The following is an 8,990-nucleotide window of genomic DNA, read 5'->3' on the forward strand; positions in this document are numbered from 1 at the left end:
TTTGGAGCCAGAAGTAGGGATTTAAAAAAAAAAAAAAGACACAAAAATGCAATGCCTTTCCTTAGTTTCCACCCAAAACTTCTATCTTGAATGATTAATAGATTTCAAATAGATATTTCAGTTCTTGCCACTTGCATATAAACATAAAGAGAGCTCCAGAGCAGCCACTGGTCGTGTGCTGGTATTTATACGCCCAGGTAATCCCTTTATCCATGTTAATGGCCTTTTCCCAGGGATATTGCTGTCTCACCACGGAGCTTCTTCCCTCCCTGCGCAAACCTAATACCACCCAATTAAAGGAAACTTGTGAGCATGTCGGTCAGCTCCTGTGAGTCAGGACTCTGGGTTCTGACATGTTCTCTGTGTTTTTTCAGGTAATACAAGTGAGATGCACAGTCCTCTAAAGTTGTGTACGTGGTAAGGCTGTGAACAGTGTCTTATGAAGTTGCTTTCAGCCTTAAAACACCAGCCTTAACATCATTAGGTAGTTCCCCCCCCCCCCCCCCCCCCCTTTACTAGTCATGGTACTTATAAAAAAAAAAAAAAAACACACAGCAACAGTTGCAAGGAATAACAGAAGTGCCACATGCTTTCCACATAGCTGTATCCCAACCCTTTGACCTGGAAACTGTATGTCTTCCTTAGATAAGTTAAGCTGGCACCTAAACAAAGAGAATGCATTATTGTTAGGAATTTTGGATATAGGTTTTAACTGATAAAGCACCCCCGATGAATGCTGAAAAACCACCACTTCTCTTAGTATTTTCTCATTCCTCTCCTGGCTTGTCTTGCATCCTCCATCCAGTTTTTCTGCTTTTTCTGTTCTGACTACTAAGTAACACAAATTTACATATTTCATTCCACCAGTAATTTTGGTGCAAAAACACTGAGAAACATTGATGATTCAATATTTAGCCTGTGGCAGTCAATGTTTCTTTAAATGCTAGGCACCGTGGGCTTTTTATATCCAGTTATGAGCCATAACCGGATACCAGTGCCAAGTATCCAGGTATAAAGCAGTTTCCAGCTGATATTCAGACCAGAACCTAGACTACATTAGGATATCCTTTATATGGTTAATGGATTGTAATATTGCCACTAACCCCCGGATTCTCTATATGGTGCCCAAAATTGTGTGTGCAACTTTAATACTACTATTACTACTAATCATTTCTGTAGTGCTTCTAGATGTATGCAGCACTGTACACATTATATGCAGGTGCTTTCTCTGTTCCTAGAGGGCTCACAATCTAAGTTTTTGTACCTAGGGCAACGGAAGGTTAAGTGACTTGCCCAAGGTCACAAGTAGCTGCAGTGGGAATCAAACCCAGATTGCCAGGATCAAAGCCTGCTGCACTAACCATGAGGTCACTCCTTCTCTCAAACTTAATAAAGCATTGAGGTGCTAACAACCAATTATTACAGCTAATTGGCTCCAATTAGAATTGGCGCATGCATCTTGCTAAGCGCTATTCTATACAGATCAATGCACACATCTTTTAGCATGCAATGAAAAAGGGGGCGTGGCCATGGGACTTCACTAAAGATGTGCACAGGGATCTGTGCTAACTTAGTGCCAGGATTTACACCAGGTTTCAGTCAGTGTAAATCCTTACGCCCAATATTTAGTGTGGAAATTGGCTCTGAGTGATATCCTAGAAATGACACACAACTTGGAGCATCATTTATAGAATAGCACTCCACATGGATTTTTTTCAGCACCCAAATTCGGGTGCTATTTACTGAATCTGGTCCTAACTGGGTAATTCCTGGCTCTGTTCAGGCTCTTGGATAGTGCTGAAGTAGTCTGATGGCTCATGGATTTGATGTACAACCTTTTTGTTGTACAACCAAAGTGGTTTACATTTATTATGCACATGTATTCTCTCTGTTCACAATCTAAGTTTTGAACCTGGGATAATAGTTAAATGATTTGCCTAGGATCAGAGGGAGCTGCTGTGGGAGTCAAACCCAGTTCCACAGGTTCTTAGCCTAATGCACTAGCCATTAGGCTATTCCTCAGTGTCATTGAAAAGCCAGGTCTGACCTAGTGAGTGCGACATATACATTCAGGAGTGATTCCTATACAAATAAGTTGTGTTGGAATATCAGGCCCTGAGGTCTTGGTAGTGAAAGCAGTTAACCATATAGCAGCAGTTGCTGTCCGGATAACTAGTGCTTGCAGGCCCAGGCAGTGATATTCAATGGCATTACCTGAATAATGCCATTAAGAGTCAATGCAGTTGGATGTGATAGCCATCTTGGTAGTGCCCAGGCAGTCTAGAGATGGAGATACGGTATGCACTATCGGGAAAGAGTGTGCACTGTTTGCAAATTGTGTGCACTCTTTTGGAAGTGTGCACACTATTGATGGGATATTTTTAAAAATTGTGCTTTTTTTTCTTGACTCTTTCCGTTTGCCAATGACATGAAACTACACTGGAAATGTTGACATTTTATATGTCTTTTTTCATGAATGCACCTGAAATGATGCCTACCCTTCTAAAATAATCTTCTTATTGTTGTTGGGGTTTTTTTTTTTGGGGGGGGGGGGAATGGATTCACTAATGTCCAAGCTGTGAAAGTGCAGTTGTTCGTCCTAAACAACCACATTCATTCCCACAAAACATGTTTAATGAATTTCTAACAAATATTTATTCAGTATTAATAACACAGCACAATGTCAATGGATTTTTGTTGGGGGGAAGATGAGGGCTGGGGAAGTTCTTGGTGATGAGGGGATTGAGGGTAATAGTTGAAAGGGGCATTTCTTTTGTGATCTGGCTGTTTCTTCCACTATTGGCCTCTTTAAAAGATAGCAGGCCTGACTTAGAGCCTGTTATCTTTGTGTTGCTGCAGCCAGGAACATGCAATATTTCCAGCTGCAGCAAAGCAAAATTCAATTTACCATATTCTGGTGGCATCTCTCTTAATCGGCCAGTACATCCCTATAGTAGTATAATGAGAATATTGCTAGAGGTCAGAGGTATCATTTTGATGCTGACAGGTGACAGGGGAGGAGTGACTGAAGATCGATCCTACCCCCAACTACTAAATAACAGGGATAGTCTTGGTCAGTTCAGGAAGTGTCTTCAGACAGCATGAGGGGTTTGGGGTGGTTTGCTTAAGAGGTAGAGTCTGCTCTGGAGGTTGTAGGTTGTCTTTGGTGAAGGGGGGGCTCTGAGCAGTGGAATCTTTGCTGAGGGGATTGGGGGCTGGGTACAGGAATTAGATATGTTTGCCCCCCTTTAAAATATAGGAGGACCAACTTGGGACCCACTGTCTGCAACAATGCAAATTTACATTTATTTATTATTTATTATTAGGATTTATTTACCGCCTTTTTGAAGGAATTCACTCAAGACGGTGTACAGTAAGAATAGATCAAACATGAGCAATAGACAATTACAGCAGTACAAATATTCAAAAACAATACAAAGTATGGCATGGTATACTACTTACAATATCGACACAATACGTAATGGAACATTATAATTGATAGTGAACGGTAAAGCAAAGATGTAACATATAGATAGGTAAGAAAGTAGGAAGAGTTAGAAAGTAAGATGACTGATTTAAAGAAAGTTGCACATGAGGACAGAGAAATGGTTTAATATTATCTCAGCTAGGGTAGAAGTGGATAAACATGTCCAGCTCCAGTATATGCAGCCTGAGTCACTCCTTGTGTGTGTGAGTGAGACCTAACGAGTTAGTTACTTCTTCCATTGAGCTGGTTCAGGCCCTTTGTAGTCAGACCATTGTATAGTGCATTGCAGTAATCCAGTCTTGATGTTATCGTGGCATGCACAACTGGGATAAGATTTACCTTCTCAATGAAAGGAGAGAGGCAGCGTAACTGTCGCAAATAGTAGAAGCAGCTCTTGAAGGTTGCTTGGATTTGGGGAATCAGAGTAAGTGTTGAATCTAACTGTATTCCAAGGTTCCTGACTTGTGATTTGAGGAGGAGTTCGTACTTCCCAAAAGGGATTTTGATGTCAGGTATGTATCCACTTGTGTTAGGGAGCAGCTACCACAAGTTAGTGACTCCTGTGGTAAATATCGCAGTGCTAAAATGAGTTATTTTTAACTATAACTTAGTAAAGTTAGACGGTTACAATTGTAACTGTTGCTCTTTGCAGGTTAAATCTTCTTTCACCACCACCCCCACCCCCCCCCCCCCCCCCCCCCCCCCCCCCCCCACACACACACACTGGAACTACTCTGCCCTCTGCACTATTTTTGCATCAGGAGTAGGACTGTAGATTCACCAGATCTTGTTTTTGAAAGAGTTTTATTCTCTGGCTGTGGAAGCACATTTAAAAATGTTTGTAAGTTTGATTAAAGATATGAAATATTAGACTACAAATCAGAATTGATCAGTTTGTAAATTAATTTATAGATATTCAATGTTAAAAAAAACATTTTTAAGTCTTACAGGAATATAAAAAAAAGCCTTTTCAACTGTGCTTAAGGGGAAAAAATGAATATAGGGCCAAAATCAAAAGCAGGATGTGTGTACCATAAAGAATGTACATTCTCAGCAATATTAAACACACAGTTTTTCTCAGCTTTAATCACAAATCTTCCATGTTGACAAATTGGTGGAATTGTAAGTCTACAGATGGGTTCATTTTTTGCTATAAATCCATCTTTAATTGATTCAGTGTAATGTATTATTGTATTTATGCTGATACCTACACATACACCTGCATTTAAACCTTTACTGTAATGCTGAACCTGTATATGGCTTTTCTGTGGCTGGATGTAGAAGAGTCTCTCTTGCCACAAAAAGATGATCAGAGCAGGTTGGTGCTCCTGGTGATGGAGACAGATGACAATGAGAAGGGATTAGGAGGTTTTGACCAAAAGACACTTTCCCATGGAACAGCAGCATGCAGTTGGATTTTGAAAACATATTGAAGGCTTATTAGATCTTGCTGCTAAACTCTGCTTCATTGGGTTTTGAATACAAATAAGTATAATTGCATTACAGTTGATAATAACCTGAAAGCCTGATTCAGAAAAGGAGGGGCCATTTGATAAAGAGCAAATAAAGTACAAGAATTGTTTTTGCCAGACCACCTGCTTGTTCTCTAGATTACCACTGCAGAAACAAAACCCTTGGATGTACATCATAGATGAGACTCCTCGTCCGAGCAGAGCCCTGCTGTTCCCACGAAGCTCAAGAAACGGAGTATTCAATGAGGCTATAATTCCCAATGGTAAGATAAATATTTTAGCCTGCTCTGAGAATTTGATTTCAACTCAAATTCTACACTCTGTTTACTCTGTAAGTAGGAGATATGATGGAATATGTGTAATTGTCTATGATCTCACTAACATGATACATACACTGGAGTTCATTTCAGGGATGGGAAAAAGGATCCACTTGAGCATATTCATCAAAATCAATTCATTTTTGTGGGGAGGGGGTTCTTGTGTAGCCCTTTTGTCCCTCTGATAGACAACCTCAATATGACCAAAGTCAGCTCATTTCATGCACAAGCTTTTCTGCTCCTGGATTGGTTCGTACATTTTCACCACTCATTCTTTCTATAGCAAGTTAATAATTCTTGGGGAAAGTATATTTCTTAGGTTCACCCTTGGTGGCTTTATACATTGCAGGGATGCACATTCAATAGAGTGCATTCAATTCATTTTGATGCCTTTTAACAATTTTGTGGAAAAAAAACGAAGGGACCCCTTTTGATAAAAGGTACAAAGACATAAACCAAGAAAAAGGGAATGGCCACTGATGTTCCAACTCAGGGATATTTATTGATAAAACATGACACAATACAGAAACTCCCTAAAATGACTTAACTCAGTCCTGCATTTCGGCGCTGTAGGTGCCTGCCCCAGGAGTCTAATGATTTAGGGGTTAATCAATATGCCTGCTTGCAATGATGTTACAATTACATCTAATGTTTTGAAAAGGATCACCATCAATGGCGGTCTGTAGAAGGAAAGCTGTCGGGTGATGCAGTAGATGCCAGAAAAACTCGTAAGAGCAAAAGTCACGAACACGAACTACATAACACGGACTGCGTTGAGTCATGTTCTGTACTGTGTCATGTTTTATCAATCAGTATCCCTGAGTTGGAACATCAGTGGTCATCCTGTTTTTCTTGGTTTTTGTCTTTTTTAACATTTTTGTGCACATAACATTGATTGTATCTGCACAAACACATGAACGATCATTTTGCACAGGTTAAAAAGTTCTAGTATGTGTAAAAAATAGTTATTAAAATGAATGAATAAAACAAAAAAATGCCTGAAAATCAGGAAAAAAAGTAAACCAAATGTTTTTGGTCATCCACATCCCTAATGCGTAGTTTTCCTGCAATGGCTTAACAGTGTGCATTCAGAACAGAATGTTGTGTACTAAGGCCCTTGTGCTCATGCTACCTCAAAGGACATTAAATGGAGTGGGAGAGGAGGAATGGAGTGGAGTAGAGTGTAGTAGGAAGAAAAGGAAACAGACAAATTAAATGGGGGTTAGGTCAATGCAAGAGAGACAGTCTATGAAAACCTCAAGAGTTAGTGACAAGAAAAAAGAAAATGTAAGAAAAGATTATATTAAATGCCCAAAGGAAGAAGCAAACATGGTTTTAGGCAATTGTTAAGAAATTCTAGAAAACTTAATTTTTGATTTGATGTATCTTGATTTGATGTGTCTGTGCTGCCCTGCTCAATGAAGCCATGGTCAGTCAGGCTAAGGTGACATCAGATGTTTGAGTGTAGTTGCAGCACAGTGCTGCAGGTGAGCCTGAATTATATATGTGAAGATTCTAGGCTTTTTTATGGTTCAGTTTTTTCTTGTTTTCTAGTTTGGATATTGCCTTTGCCAAGTTGCTCTCACATCTCCAAAAGGCATTAAGTTACTATCCAGTCTTATCCTAGGTTTTCTCTTACTCTTTCATTACTGACATCTTGATTGGACTATTACAATATAGTCTGTCTAGGTTGCTCTCATTTTCATTTAAAGAAATTACAATCTCTCCAAAATATGGTCATTAGGCTTCTTTATCATACCCAATAATATGACCATGTTACTCCACTGCTTCAAAGCCGTCATTGGTTTCCAATCGAACAACGGATTATTTTTAAAAATCTTATGCGTACTTTTAAGGCATTTAGGATAGGCCAGCCTCAATATTGATCATATTTTATGATCCCATATTCCTGACCTACTTGCTTTGTTCTATCAACGATCATCGTCTGGTGTTGCCTGGTCCAAGACAAGCTCGATTGAAGTCAACAAGACACTACACTTTTTTCTTTGCTGCCCCTTTCCTGTGGAATTCTTTACCCCTGCCCTTTTGAGTTGAAATGTCTTTGTCAAAATTTAAATCTGCTTACATCATTGGTTTACCCCTCTGTATGTACTAAATGCTCATGAAAGTGTGGTTGTTCTTTCCTATCCAGGTTTTGTCATTCCTTTCTGTAACTTCTATATTGTGAATTTTAGATTGTAAACCGCTTTGATCAGCCAGTTAGTAAAGGTGGCATAGTAAATGCAAATAAATATAAACATAAACATAATGTCAGTTTTGTGATAAGCCCTTGTGCAAAGAACACAAAGGGGATCATTTTCAGAGCACTTAGACTTATAAAGTTCCATAGGTTACTATTAACTTTGTAAGTCTAAGTGCTTTGAAAATATGCCTCTACCTTTAACATGTATCAGTACATTACATACACCCCTGTTTACAAAGAGGGGCATTTTCAAAACAAATGTCTAAGTTGGAATTTGGACGTCTTTATAAAATGTCCAAATTCAGAGGTGGGGAAAAGGTCATTTTCAAAAAAAGATGGACGTCTATCTTTCGTTTCGAAAATACCAAGGGCATCCTTGGATTTGGATGTCCTTAGATTTGGATGTCTTTGATTTTCGGCGATTTTCAAAACCAAAGACATCCAAGTCTAAAACGTCCAAATGCAAGCCATTTGGATGTGGGAGGAGCCAGCATTTCTAGTACACTGGTCCCCTGACATGCCAGTACAGCAATTGGGCACCCTAGGGGGCACTGCAGTGGACTTCATAACATGCTCTCAGGTGCATAGCTCCCTTAACTTGTGTGCTGAGCCCCACAACCCCCAACTGTACACCACTACCATAGCCCTTACGGGTGAAGAGGTACCTATAAGTGGGTACAGAGGATTTCTGGTGGGTTTTGGAGGGCTTGCTGTTTCCTCCACAAATATAACAGGTAGGGGGGGTATGGGCCTGGGTCCACCTGTCTGAAGTGCACTGCACCCACTAAAACTGCTCCAGGGACTTGCATGTGCTGTCATGGACCTGAGTATGACATCTGAAGTTGGCATAGAGGCTGGCATGTAATATTTTTAATCATGTTTTTTGAGGGTGGGAGGGGGTTAGTGACCACTGGAGGACTAATGGGAGGTTATCCCCGATTCCCTCAAGTGGTCATCTGGTCATTTTGGGCACCTTTTTGTGCCTTATTCGTAATAAAAACAGGGCCGGGTGAAAATGTCCAAGTTTTAGTCTTGGATATCTCTGCTTTTTTCCATTATGGCTTAAAGACATCCAAGTCTTAGGAACGCCCAAGTTCCGCCATTACCACACCTCCGATATGCCCCCCTCAGATTTGGATGTCCTTGCGACGGACTTCTGCTAGAGACATCCAAAATCTGGTTTCAATTAATTGATTTGGACATCTCTGAGAGATGGACGTCCAAGTGCCGATTTATGTCAAAAGATGGACGTCCATCTCTTTTGAAAATGAGCCTGAAAGCCATGTGGCAATGCCAACACAGCCCATTCAGTGAATGGACTGTGCCATCATTAGCGCACCGGCAGCCACTAGCATGGCTTTGTAAACAGGAGGGATAGCTGGCTGCAAGTCTCTACTTTCTTTAACAAGCATTGCTTTACTATATAGGGCAATGTGTCATTTTCATTGGTCTTTTGAATAGTTGGAAGATTTGGGATTTCAGAACATGTGAAACTACCCATTCATAAAGTT

Source organism: Microcaecilia unicolor, chromosome 5 (genome assembly GCF_901765095.1).
Source record: "Microcaecilia unicolor chromosome 5, aMicUni1.1, whole genome shotgun sequence".
In the NCBI taxonomy this organism is placed as follows: domain Eukaryota; kingdom Metazoa; phylum Chordata; class Amphibia; order Gymnophiona; family Siphonopidae; genus Microcaecilia; species Microcaecilia unicolor.